We start from the raw sequence: 10,000 nt of genomic DNA on the forward strand, positions 1-10,000 counted from the left end.
GCCATGCACTTCTGTAGGATGAGATAGTGAAGAGGCGAGCACGCACCGAGAATGCACTAGCGAATAAATTATGTGGCAACCAAACCTTTCGCCGGCCCCCCTCTCAATCCCAAGGCTCTACCGATCGGCAAAAACTTAGGGTGGAGAGTGGACCCTTGATGAAATTAGGGACGTCGAGCAATGCACCCGTGCAACCAAACCATCTCTTTCCTTCTTGCCGTCCGGGTAGGATAAAAATGCAATGATAGAATGTGCCAATGACACGGAGCCCTTGGCTAAAAGATACAACTCCATACACACTCAGCAACAAGCGCATCTTAGAATCGAACACCAAATGTGCAGTGTGTTGCAAGCCATGTAGACACCTACATATAGGGTATATCCATCAAAACAAAGTGACAAGTACTTCCCACCAGCTCTGCCATTGCGATTACCGAATGGGATAACACTCACCGCCACAGATTAATGACCATCATTACCGTCTCAGAATAGATACAAGCACATCAAGCTTCATCCGATCAGCTAGATGAATTTAACCTTGAAGGGGCCCAATCTAAAAGTTCCGAAGGTCATCTCCTGGAACTCTCAAGAACAAGGCCCATCTAACATGCAAACTCTGCTACTGCGCAAACATAGGTTGCAATTAAAGAGAAATTGCAAGGCCGTCACAATGGCCCGAGGCTAATGCTTCGACTAAGTCAATTTTCTCTTGCAATCACCATGCCGCCGTTCATAGAGAGATCTCCCCATTCACTTGTGACGCGATGCACAATCCAAGGGATAGACGCGAGCTCGCCCTTGAAAGGCCACTTTCCAAGGCATCCCCCGATGACACATTGGAAAGACAACCGCTGTCGAACCATTTCCCAATGTTGTGCCGATCGAGTTGGCCCGAAGCCGCTAGACGAGGGCTCCCATTTTAGATCGAGTTTTAAAATCACCAAGAAGACGCGGTGAGGGCTGGCAACCGCTGCCAAACCTTTTTTCTGAAATTGCGCTAGCTGAGTGACTAGAAAACATGCTTTACGCGATAGGCACGCAAAAATTTTTGCTAGAGCACCAAGCACCCACCTCATGGCTAGAGACAAGGGCTCGCCATTAGATCAACTTTGAAATCGCTGAACAGACGTGCTGTAGAATGGCAACTGCTGCCAAGTCTCTTCCGTAGTTGCGTCGGTCGAGTGATCGAAGAAGGTGATCTAAGAGAGGGTCCAAGCGTAGGCATTCATTGGGGGATTTGCGCCGATGGCATAAATTTATGCAGTACCCGAGCAACACCGGACGGAGGTGCTAGACGAGGGCTCCCATTTTAGATCGAGTTTTAAAATCACCAAGTAGACGCGGTGAGGGCTGGCAACCGCTGCCAAACCTTTTTCCGAAATTGTGCCAGCTGAGTGACAAGAAAACATGATCTGAAGGAGAGTCCAGGAATAGCACCCTCGAGGGTTGGCTTCATGCCCCTCTAATTGATTCAACGTCGGCGTCCACCGTTTCAAAATCCGACATATCCATCCGCCCTGACAGCAACGTTGAATCAATGAGGGGGGCACGGGAGAGGCTCGCGGCAACCACCTCTCCCATTGTAGCCGCGATAGGCACGCAAAAAGATTTTTGTAGAGCGCCAAGCACCCACCTCATGCCTAGAGACAAGGGCTCGCCATTAGATCATCTTCGAAATCGCAGAATAGACGCGCTGTAGAATGGCAACCGCTGCCAAGTCTCTTCCATAATTGTGTCGGTCGAGTGATCAAAAAAGGTGATCTAAGAGAGGGTCCCAGCGTAGGGCATTCTTTGGGGTAATCGCGCCGATGGCAAAAATTTGTGCAATACACGTGCAACACCGGACGGAGGTGCTAGACGAGGGCTCCCATTTTAGATCGAGTTTTAAAATCACAAAGAAGACGCGGTGAGGGCTGGCAATCGCTGCCAAACCTTTTTCCGAAATTGTGCCAGCTGAGTGACAAGAAAACATGATCTAAAGGAGAGTCCAGGAATAGCACCCTCGAAGGTGGGCTTCATGCCCTTCCAATTGATTCAACGTCGGCGTCCACCGTTTCAAAATCTGACATATCCATCCGCCCTGATAGCGGCGTTGAATCAATGAGCTGGGCACGGGAGAGACTCGCGGCAACCACCTCTCCCATTGTAGCCGTGATAGGCTCACAAAAAATTTTGCTAGAGCGCCAAGTACCCACCTCATGGCTATAGACAAAGGGCTCGCCATTAGATCAACTTCGAAATCGCAGAACGGACGCGGTGTAGAATGGCAACCGCTGCCAAGTCTCTTCCGTAATTGCGTTGGTCGAGTGATCGAAGAAGGTGATCTAAGAGAGGGTCCAAGCGTGTAGGCATTCGTTGGGGGATTCACGTCGATGGCAAAAATTTGTACAATACCCGAGCAACACCGGACGGAGGTGCAAGACGAGGGCTCCCGTTTTAGATCGAGTTTTAAAATCACCAAGTAGACGCGGGGAGGGGCTGGCAACCGCTGCCAAACCTTTTTCCAAAATTGCGCCAGCTGAGTGACAAGAATACATGATCTAAAGGAGAGTCCAGGAAAATAGCACCCAAGAGGGTGGGCTTCATGCCCCTCTAAACAATTCAACGTCGGCGTCCATCGTTTCAAAATCTGACATTTCCATCCGCCCTGACAGCGGCGTTGAATCAATGAGGGGGGCACGGGAGAGGCTCGCGGCAACCACCTCTCCCATTTTAGCCGTGATAGGCACGCAAAAAATTTTGCTAGAGTGCCAACCACCCACCTCATGGCTAGAGACAAGGGCTCGCCATTAGATCAACTTCGAAATCGCTGAACAGACGCGCTGTAGAATGGCAACCGCTGCCAAGTCTCTTCCGTAGTTGCGTCGGTCGAGTGATCGAAGAAGGTGATCTAAGAGAGGGTCCAAGCGTAGGAATTCGTTGGGGGATTCGCGTCATTGGCATAATTTTATGCAATACCCGAGCAACACCGGACGGAGGTGCTAGGCGAGGGCTCCCGTTTTAGATCGAGTTTTAAAATCACCAAGTAGACGCGGTGAGGGATGGCAACCGCTGCCAAACCTTTTTCCGAAATTGCGCCAGCTGAGTGAGAAGAAAACATGATCTAAAAGGAGAGTCGAGGAATAGCACATCCAGGGTGGGCTTCATGCCCCTCTAATTGATTCAACGTCGGTGTCCACCGTTTCAAAATCTGACATATCCATCCACCTTGACACCGGCGTTGAATCAATGAGAGGGGCACGGGAGAGGCTCGCGGCAACCACCTCTCCTATATAAGCTATTAGTGCGAGGCTCACTCTGCATTAGAAATTAGCGAACACACCGACATCCGCCTTAAAAATCCAAATCCTTTAAAATTCCTACCAAACAGCCATTCACGACCCAATTTTTTATGAGGTCGGCAGAGGAGCAAAAGATTGTCATCGGTTAGGAGATGTGAGTTCATGGAGCCGAGGGACTGAAATGGTCATCGAGCTCATCCGATCAACTAGATGAATTTCACCTTGAAGGGGCCCAATCCAAAAGTTCCGGAGGTCATCTCCTGGAACTCTCTAGAACAAGGCCCATCTTACATGCAAACTCTGCTACTGCGCAAACATAGGTTGCAATTAAAGAGAAATTGCGAGGTCGTCATAATAGCCCGAGGCCAATGGCTCCGACTAAGTCAATTTTCTCTTGCAATCACCATGCCGCCATTCACAGAGAGATCTCCCCATCCACTTGTGACGCGACGCACAGTCCAAGTGCTAGACACGAGCTTGCCCTTGAAAGAAAGACCACTTTCCAAGACATCCCCCAAGACATACCCCATTCACTTGTGACGCGACGCACAACCCAAGTGCTAGACGCGAGCTCGCCCTTGAAAGAAAGACCACTTTCCAAGACATCCCCCGATGACACATTGGAACGACAACCACTGTCGAACCATTCCCAATGTTGTGCCGATCGAGTTGGCACAGAGGCAACCTTAGGGAGCTCCCGCGTAGCAATCGGGATGTGCTTTCATACCCATCTCTCACAAAAACCAATCTTAGCTGTGAACAAATTTCGCCGCAATGACACCATTGGAACGACGACCGCTGTCGAACAACTCCTAAATTTGTGCCCCGATGGAGTGAGAAAGAATAGCAACTTTGGGGAGCCGCGCATCGCAAACAGGCTGGCTGTTGCTTCATTCCGCTCCTATATATAGATCCGATGTCGTTGATTTCATTTGGAATCCGAGGCTACATTCGTCCTTGCTCACACAAGCAATGGCTCTTCTCATCGAATGGCCACGAGGAGCTTCCGATCACAAAGGCTCCCTTGTCACTCGTGATGCGCAGCCCAACTGCTTTCTGAAATTGCGCCAGCTTGAGTGACAAGAAAACATGATCTAAAGGAGAGTCAAGGAATAGCACCTCGAGGGTGGGCTTCATGCCCCTCCAATTGATTCAACGTTGGCGTCCACCGTTTCAAAATCTGACATTTCCATCCGCCTCGACACCGCCATTGAATCAATGAGAGGGGCACGGGAGAGGTTCGCGGCAACAACCTCTCCTATATAAGCTATTAGTGCGAGGCTCGCTCTGCATTAGAAATTAGCGAACACGCCGACATCCGCCATAAAAATCCAAATCGTTGAAAATTATGACCAAACAGCCATCCACGACCCAATTTATTATGAGGTCATCTAAGGAGAAAAAGATTGTCGTCGGTTAGGAGATGTGAATTCATGGAGCCAAGGGACTGAAATGGTCATCGAGCTCATCCGATCAACTGGATGAATTTCACCTTGAAGGGGCCCAATCCAAAAGTTTCGGAGGTCATCTCCTGGAACTCTCAAGAACAAGGACCATCTTACTTGCAAACTTTGCTACTGCGCAAACATAGGTTGCAATTAAAGAGAAATTGCCAGGCCATCACAGTGGCCTGAGGCCAATGCTCCGACTAAGTCAATTTTCTCTTGCAATCACCATGCCGCCGTTCATAGAGAGATCTCCCCATTCACTTGCGACATGACGCACAATCCAAGTGATAGACATGAGCTCACCCTTGAAAGGCCAGGCCACTTTCCAAGACATCCCCCGATGACACATTGGAACGACAACCGCTGTCGAACCATTCCCAATGTTGTGCCGATCGAGTTGGCACAGAGGCGACCTTAGGGAACTCCCGCGTAGCAATCGGGATGTGCTTTCGTACCCATCTCTCACAAAAACCAATCTTAGCTGTGAACAAATTTAGAATCCAAGGCTCATATCCATCGATATCATCGGCACTGGGTCTATATATTCAAAGGCCACGGAGAGGTTCCGATAAGAGAAGATCCCCTGCTCGCTCACACAAACATCCCAAATGCTAGACACAAGCTCCCGCCCTTAGCATTGCTCTCCAGATCACCGCAATGACACATTGGAATGACAACCACTATCGAACAACTCTCAAATTTGTGCCGATGGAGTGAGAAAGACGAGCAACTTTGGGGAGCCGCGCATGGCAAACGGGCTGCTGCTTCATTCTGCTCTTATATATAGATCCGATGTCGTTGATTTCGTTTGGAATCCGAGGCTGCATTCGTCCTTGCTCACACAAGCAATGGCTCTTCTCATTGAATGGTCACGGGGAGCTTCCGATTACAAAGGCTCCCTTGTCACCCGTGATGCACAGCCCAACTGCTAGACGATGGCTCGCCCTTCAGATCGCTGCCCAGGCAACCACCACAACGGCACCATTGGAACGACAACCGCTGCCGAACCATTTTGAAATTTTTTTGCCAAAGAAGTTGTTGCAAAGAGAACGACTCTGGGGAGAGAGCCCTCGCATAGCAAAATTGGGATGGCTTCACGGCAGCTGGATGGGATTTGAATTCATGGAGCCAAGGGAGTGAAATGGTCATCGAGCTCATCCGATCAACTGGATGAATTTCACCTTGAAGGGGCCCAATCCAAAAGTTCCGGAGGTCATCTCCTGGAACTGTCAAGAACAAAGGCCAATCTTACATGCAAACTCTACTACTGCGCAAACATAGGTTGCAATTATAGAGAAATTGCAAGGCCGTCACAATGGCCCGAGGCCAATGCTCCGACTACTAAGTCAATTTTCTCTTGTAATCACCATGCCGCCGTTCACAGAGAGATCTCCCCATTCACTTGTGACGACGCACAATCCAAGTGCTAGACGCGATCTCGCCCTTGAAAGGCCGCATTCTAAGACATCCCGATGACACATTGGAATGACAACCGCTTTCGAACCATTCCCAATGTTGTGCCGATCGAGTTGGCACAGAGGCGATCTTAGGGAGCTCCCGCGAATCGATCGGGAAGTGCTTTCGTACCCATCTCTCACAAAAACCAATTTTAGCTGAACAATTTTAGAATCCAAGGCTCGTATCCATCGATATCATCGGCACTGGGTCTATATTCAAAGGCCACAGAGAGGTTCCGATAAGAGAAGCTCCCCTGCTCTCTTGCACAAACATCCCCAAATGCTAGACGCAAGCTCCCGCCCTTAGCATCACTCTCCAGATCACCGCAATGACACATTGGAACGACAACCGCTATCGAACAACTCCCGAATTTGTGCCGATGGAGTGAGAAAGAAGAGCCAGATCGGGTCGACAAAAATGGCTAAGCCAGATCGGGTCGGCCAGCATGGCTCGGCCACCATTTTTCGCCGAGAGCTTTCGATATTAAAGCTCACATGTAGCAGTGATAAGTACACCATGACAAAATTGCTAGAGTGCCGAGCACCCATAGCAAATTGCCATTATACCAAGCAACGCCGGAGTGCTAGACAAGGGCTCACGTTTAGATCAAGTTTTAAAATCACCAAAAAGACACGCCATGGATCGGAAACTGCTGCCTCACCTTTTCCAAAATTGAGTCATCGGTAAACATGATCTAAAGGAGAGCTGAGGAAAAGCACTGAGATCGCTTCATGCCCCTTTCATTCATTCAACATCAGCATAAACCGTTTGAAAACCCAACAATCCGATCCGCCTAGACACAAATGTTGAATCAATGAAAGGGGCATGGGAGAGGCTCGCGGCAACAACCTCTCCTATATAAGCTATTAGTGCGAGGCTCACTCTGCATTAGAAATCTGTGACAGCGCGGACAAAATCCTTAAAAATCCAATTCAATGAAAAATGTGACCAAACAGCCATCCATGACACCATTTTTGGGGCTCGCCCAGATCGGCTCGGCCAGAATGGCTCGCCCAGATCGGCTCGGCCAGCATGGCTTGGCCAAATCAGCTCGGCCAGCATGGTGACTTGCTGAATCGGTGAGAGTACTTGGAACCGTCAAGAACAAAGGCCAATCTTACATGCAAACTCTGCTACTGCGCAAACATAGGTTGCAATTATAGAGAAATTGCAAGGCCGTCACAATGGCTCGAGGCCAATGCTCTGACTACTAAGTCAATTTTCTCTTGCAATCACCATGCCGCCGTTCACAAAGAGATCTCCCCATTCACTTGTGACAACGCACAATCCAAGTGCTAGACGCGAGCTCGCCCTTGAAAGGCCGCGTTCCAAGACATCCCGATGACACATTGGAATGACAACCGTTGTCGAACCATTCCCAATGTTGTGCCGATCGAGTTGGCACAGAGGCGACCAAACAGCCATCGACGACACCGTTTTTGGAGCTCGGCCAGATCGGCTCGGCCAGAACGGCTAGCCCAGATCGGCTCGGCCAGCATGGCTCGACCAGAATGGCTCGGCCAGCATGGCTCGGCAAGAACGGCTCGCCCAGATCGGCTCGACCAGAACGGCTCGGCCAGCATGGCTCGGCCAGAACGGCTCGCCCAGATCGGCTCGGCCAGAATGACTCGGCCAGCATGGCTTGGCCAGAACGGGTCGCAAAGATCGGCTCGCCCAGAACGGGTCGCCCAGATCGGCTCGGCCAGAATGGCTCGCCCAGATCGGCTCGGCCAGCATGGCTTGCCTAGAACGGCTCGGCCAGATTGGGTCGGCCAGAATGGCTCACCCAGATCGGCTCGGCCAGCATGGCTCGGCCAGAACGGCTCGGCCAGATCGGGACGGTGACTTGATGAACGGACTTAAAGAGTTAGCTTGGCGGGGTGACTTGATGAAAGGACTTAAAGAGTCGACTTGGCGGGGTGACTCGATGAACGAACTTAGAGGGTCAACTTTGCGGGGTGACTTGATGAATGGATCTAAAGAGTTGACTTGGTGAGAGTACTCGGTGGGGTGATCTAATGAACAGACTTAGAGAGTCGACTTGGTGAGAGTCCTTGGTGGGCCGACCTGGTTGGGTGACTTCGTGAACTGACTTAAAGAGTCAACTTGGTGGGAGTACTTGGTGGGGTTTGACTTGATGAACGGACTTCAAGGGTCGACTTGGCGAGGTGACTTGATGAACGGTCCTAAAGAGTTGACTTGGTGAGAGTACTTGGTGTGGTGACTTGATGAAAAGACTTAAAGAGTCGAATTGGTGAGAGTACTTGGTGGGGTGACTTGATGAACGCACTTGAAGGGTCGACCTGGTGGGGTGACTTTATGAACGGACCTAAAGAGTTGACGTGGTGAGAGTGCTTGGTGGGGTGACTTGATGAACATAGTTAAAGAGTCGACTTGGTGAGAGTAGTTGGTCGGGTGACTTGATGAACGCACTCGAAGAATTGACTTGGTTAGAGTACTTGGTGGGGTGACTTGATGAACGGACTTAAAGATTCGACTTGGTAGGCTGACCTGGCGGGGTGACTTGATGAACGGACTTAGAGAGTCGACTTGGTGAGACTACTTGGTGACTTGGTGGGCCGATCTGGCCGGGTGACTTGATGAACAAACTTAAAGAGTCGACTTGGCGAGAGTACTCGGTGGGCTGACCTGGTCACGTGACTTGATGAACGGACTTAAAGATTCGACTTGGTGGGCCGACCTGGCGGGGTGACTTGATGAACGGACTTAGAGAGTCGACTTGGTGGGTCGAACTAGCGGGGTGACTTGGTGAGAGTACTTGGTGGGCTGACCTGGCAGGGTGACTTGATGAACAAACTTAGAGAGTCGACTTTGTGAGAGTACTTGGTGGGTCGAACTGGCAGGGTCACTTGATGAAAGAACTTAAAGAGTCGACCTGGTGAGAGAACTTGGTGGGCCGAGCTGGCGGGGTGAATTGATGAACGAACCTAAAGAGTCGACTTTGTGAGAGTACGTGGTGGGCCGACCTGGCAGGGTGAGTTGATGACCGAACTTAAAGGGTCGACTTGGTGAGAGTACTTGGTGGGCCGACCTGGCGGGGCGACTTGATGAACGAACTTAAAGAGTTGACTTGGTGAGAGTACTCGGTGGGGTGACCTGATGAACAAACCTAAAGAGTCAACCTGGTGAGAGTACTTGGTGGGCCGACCTGGCGGGGTGACTTGGTGAGCAAACTTAAAGAGTCGACTTGGTGAGAGTAGTTGGTGGGCTGACCTGGCGGGGTGACTTGATGAACGAACTTAAAGAGTTGACCTGGTGGGCCGACTTGGCAGAGTGACTTCATGAACGAACTTAAAGAGTCCACTTGGTGGGCCGACCTGGCGGGATGACTTGATGAACGAACTTAAAGAGTCAACTCAGTGAGAGTAATTTGTGGGCTGACCTGGCGGGGTGACTTGATGAATGAACTTAAAGAGTCGACTTGGTGGGGTGACTTGATGAACCCACTTGAAGGGTCGACTTGGTGGGGTGACTCTATGAACGGACCTAAAGAGTTGACTTGGTGAGAGTACTTGGTGGGGTGACTCAACGAAAGGACTTAAAGAGTCGACTTGGTGAGAGTACTTGGTGGCTCGACTTTATGAGCAGACTTAAAGAGTCCACTTGGTGAGAGTGGGCCTAACGGGGCGAGTTGGTGGGGCGACTTGGCGAGCGATATTAGAGAGCCGACATGGTGAGGCGACTCGGCGAGTTGGTTCGTTGAGATGACATGGTGAGCTGACTTGGCGAGTCAACCTGGCGAGCGAACTTAAAGAGTCGACTTGGCAACGTACTCGAGTCGACTTGGTGAGG

The sequence above is a fragment of the Cupressus sempervirens genome, chromosome 2 (assembly GCF_028749045.1).
Source record: "Cupressus sempervirens isolate cs-2001-9-10 chromosome 2, ASM2874904v1, whole genome shotgun sequence".
Classification (NCBI taxonomy): domain Eukaryota; kingdom Viridiplantae; phylum Streptophyta; class Pinopsida; order Cupressales; family Cupressaceae; genus Cupressus; species Cupressus sempervirens.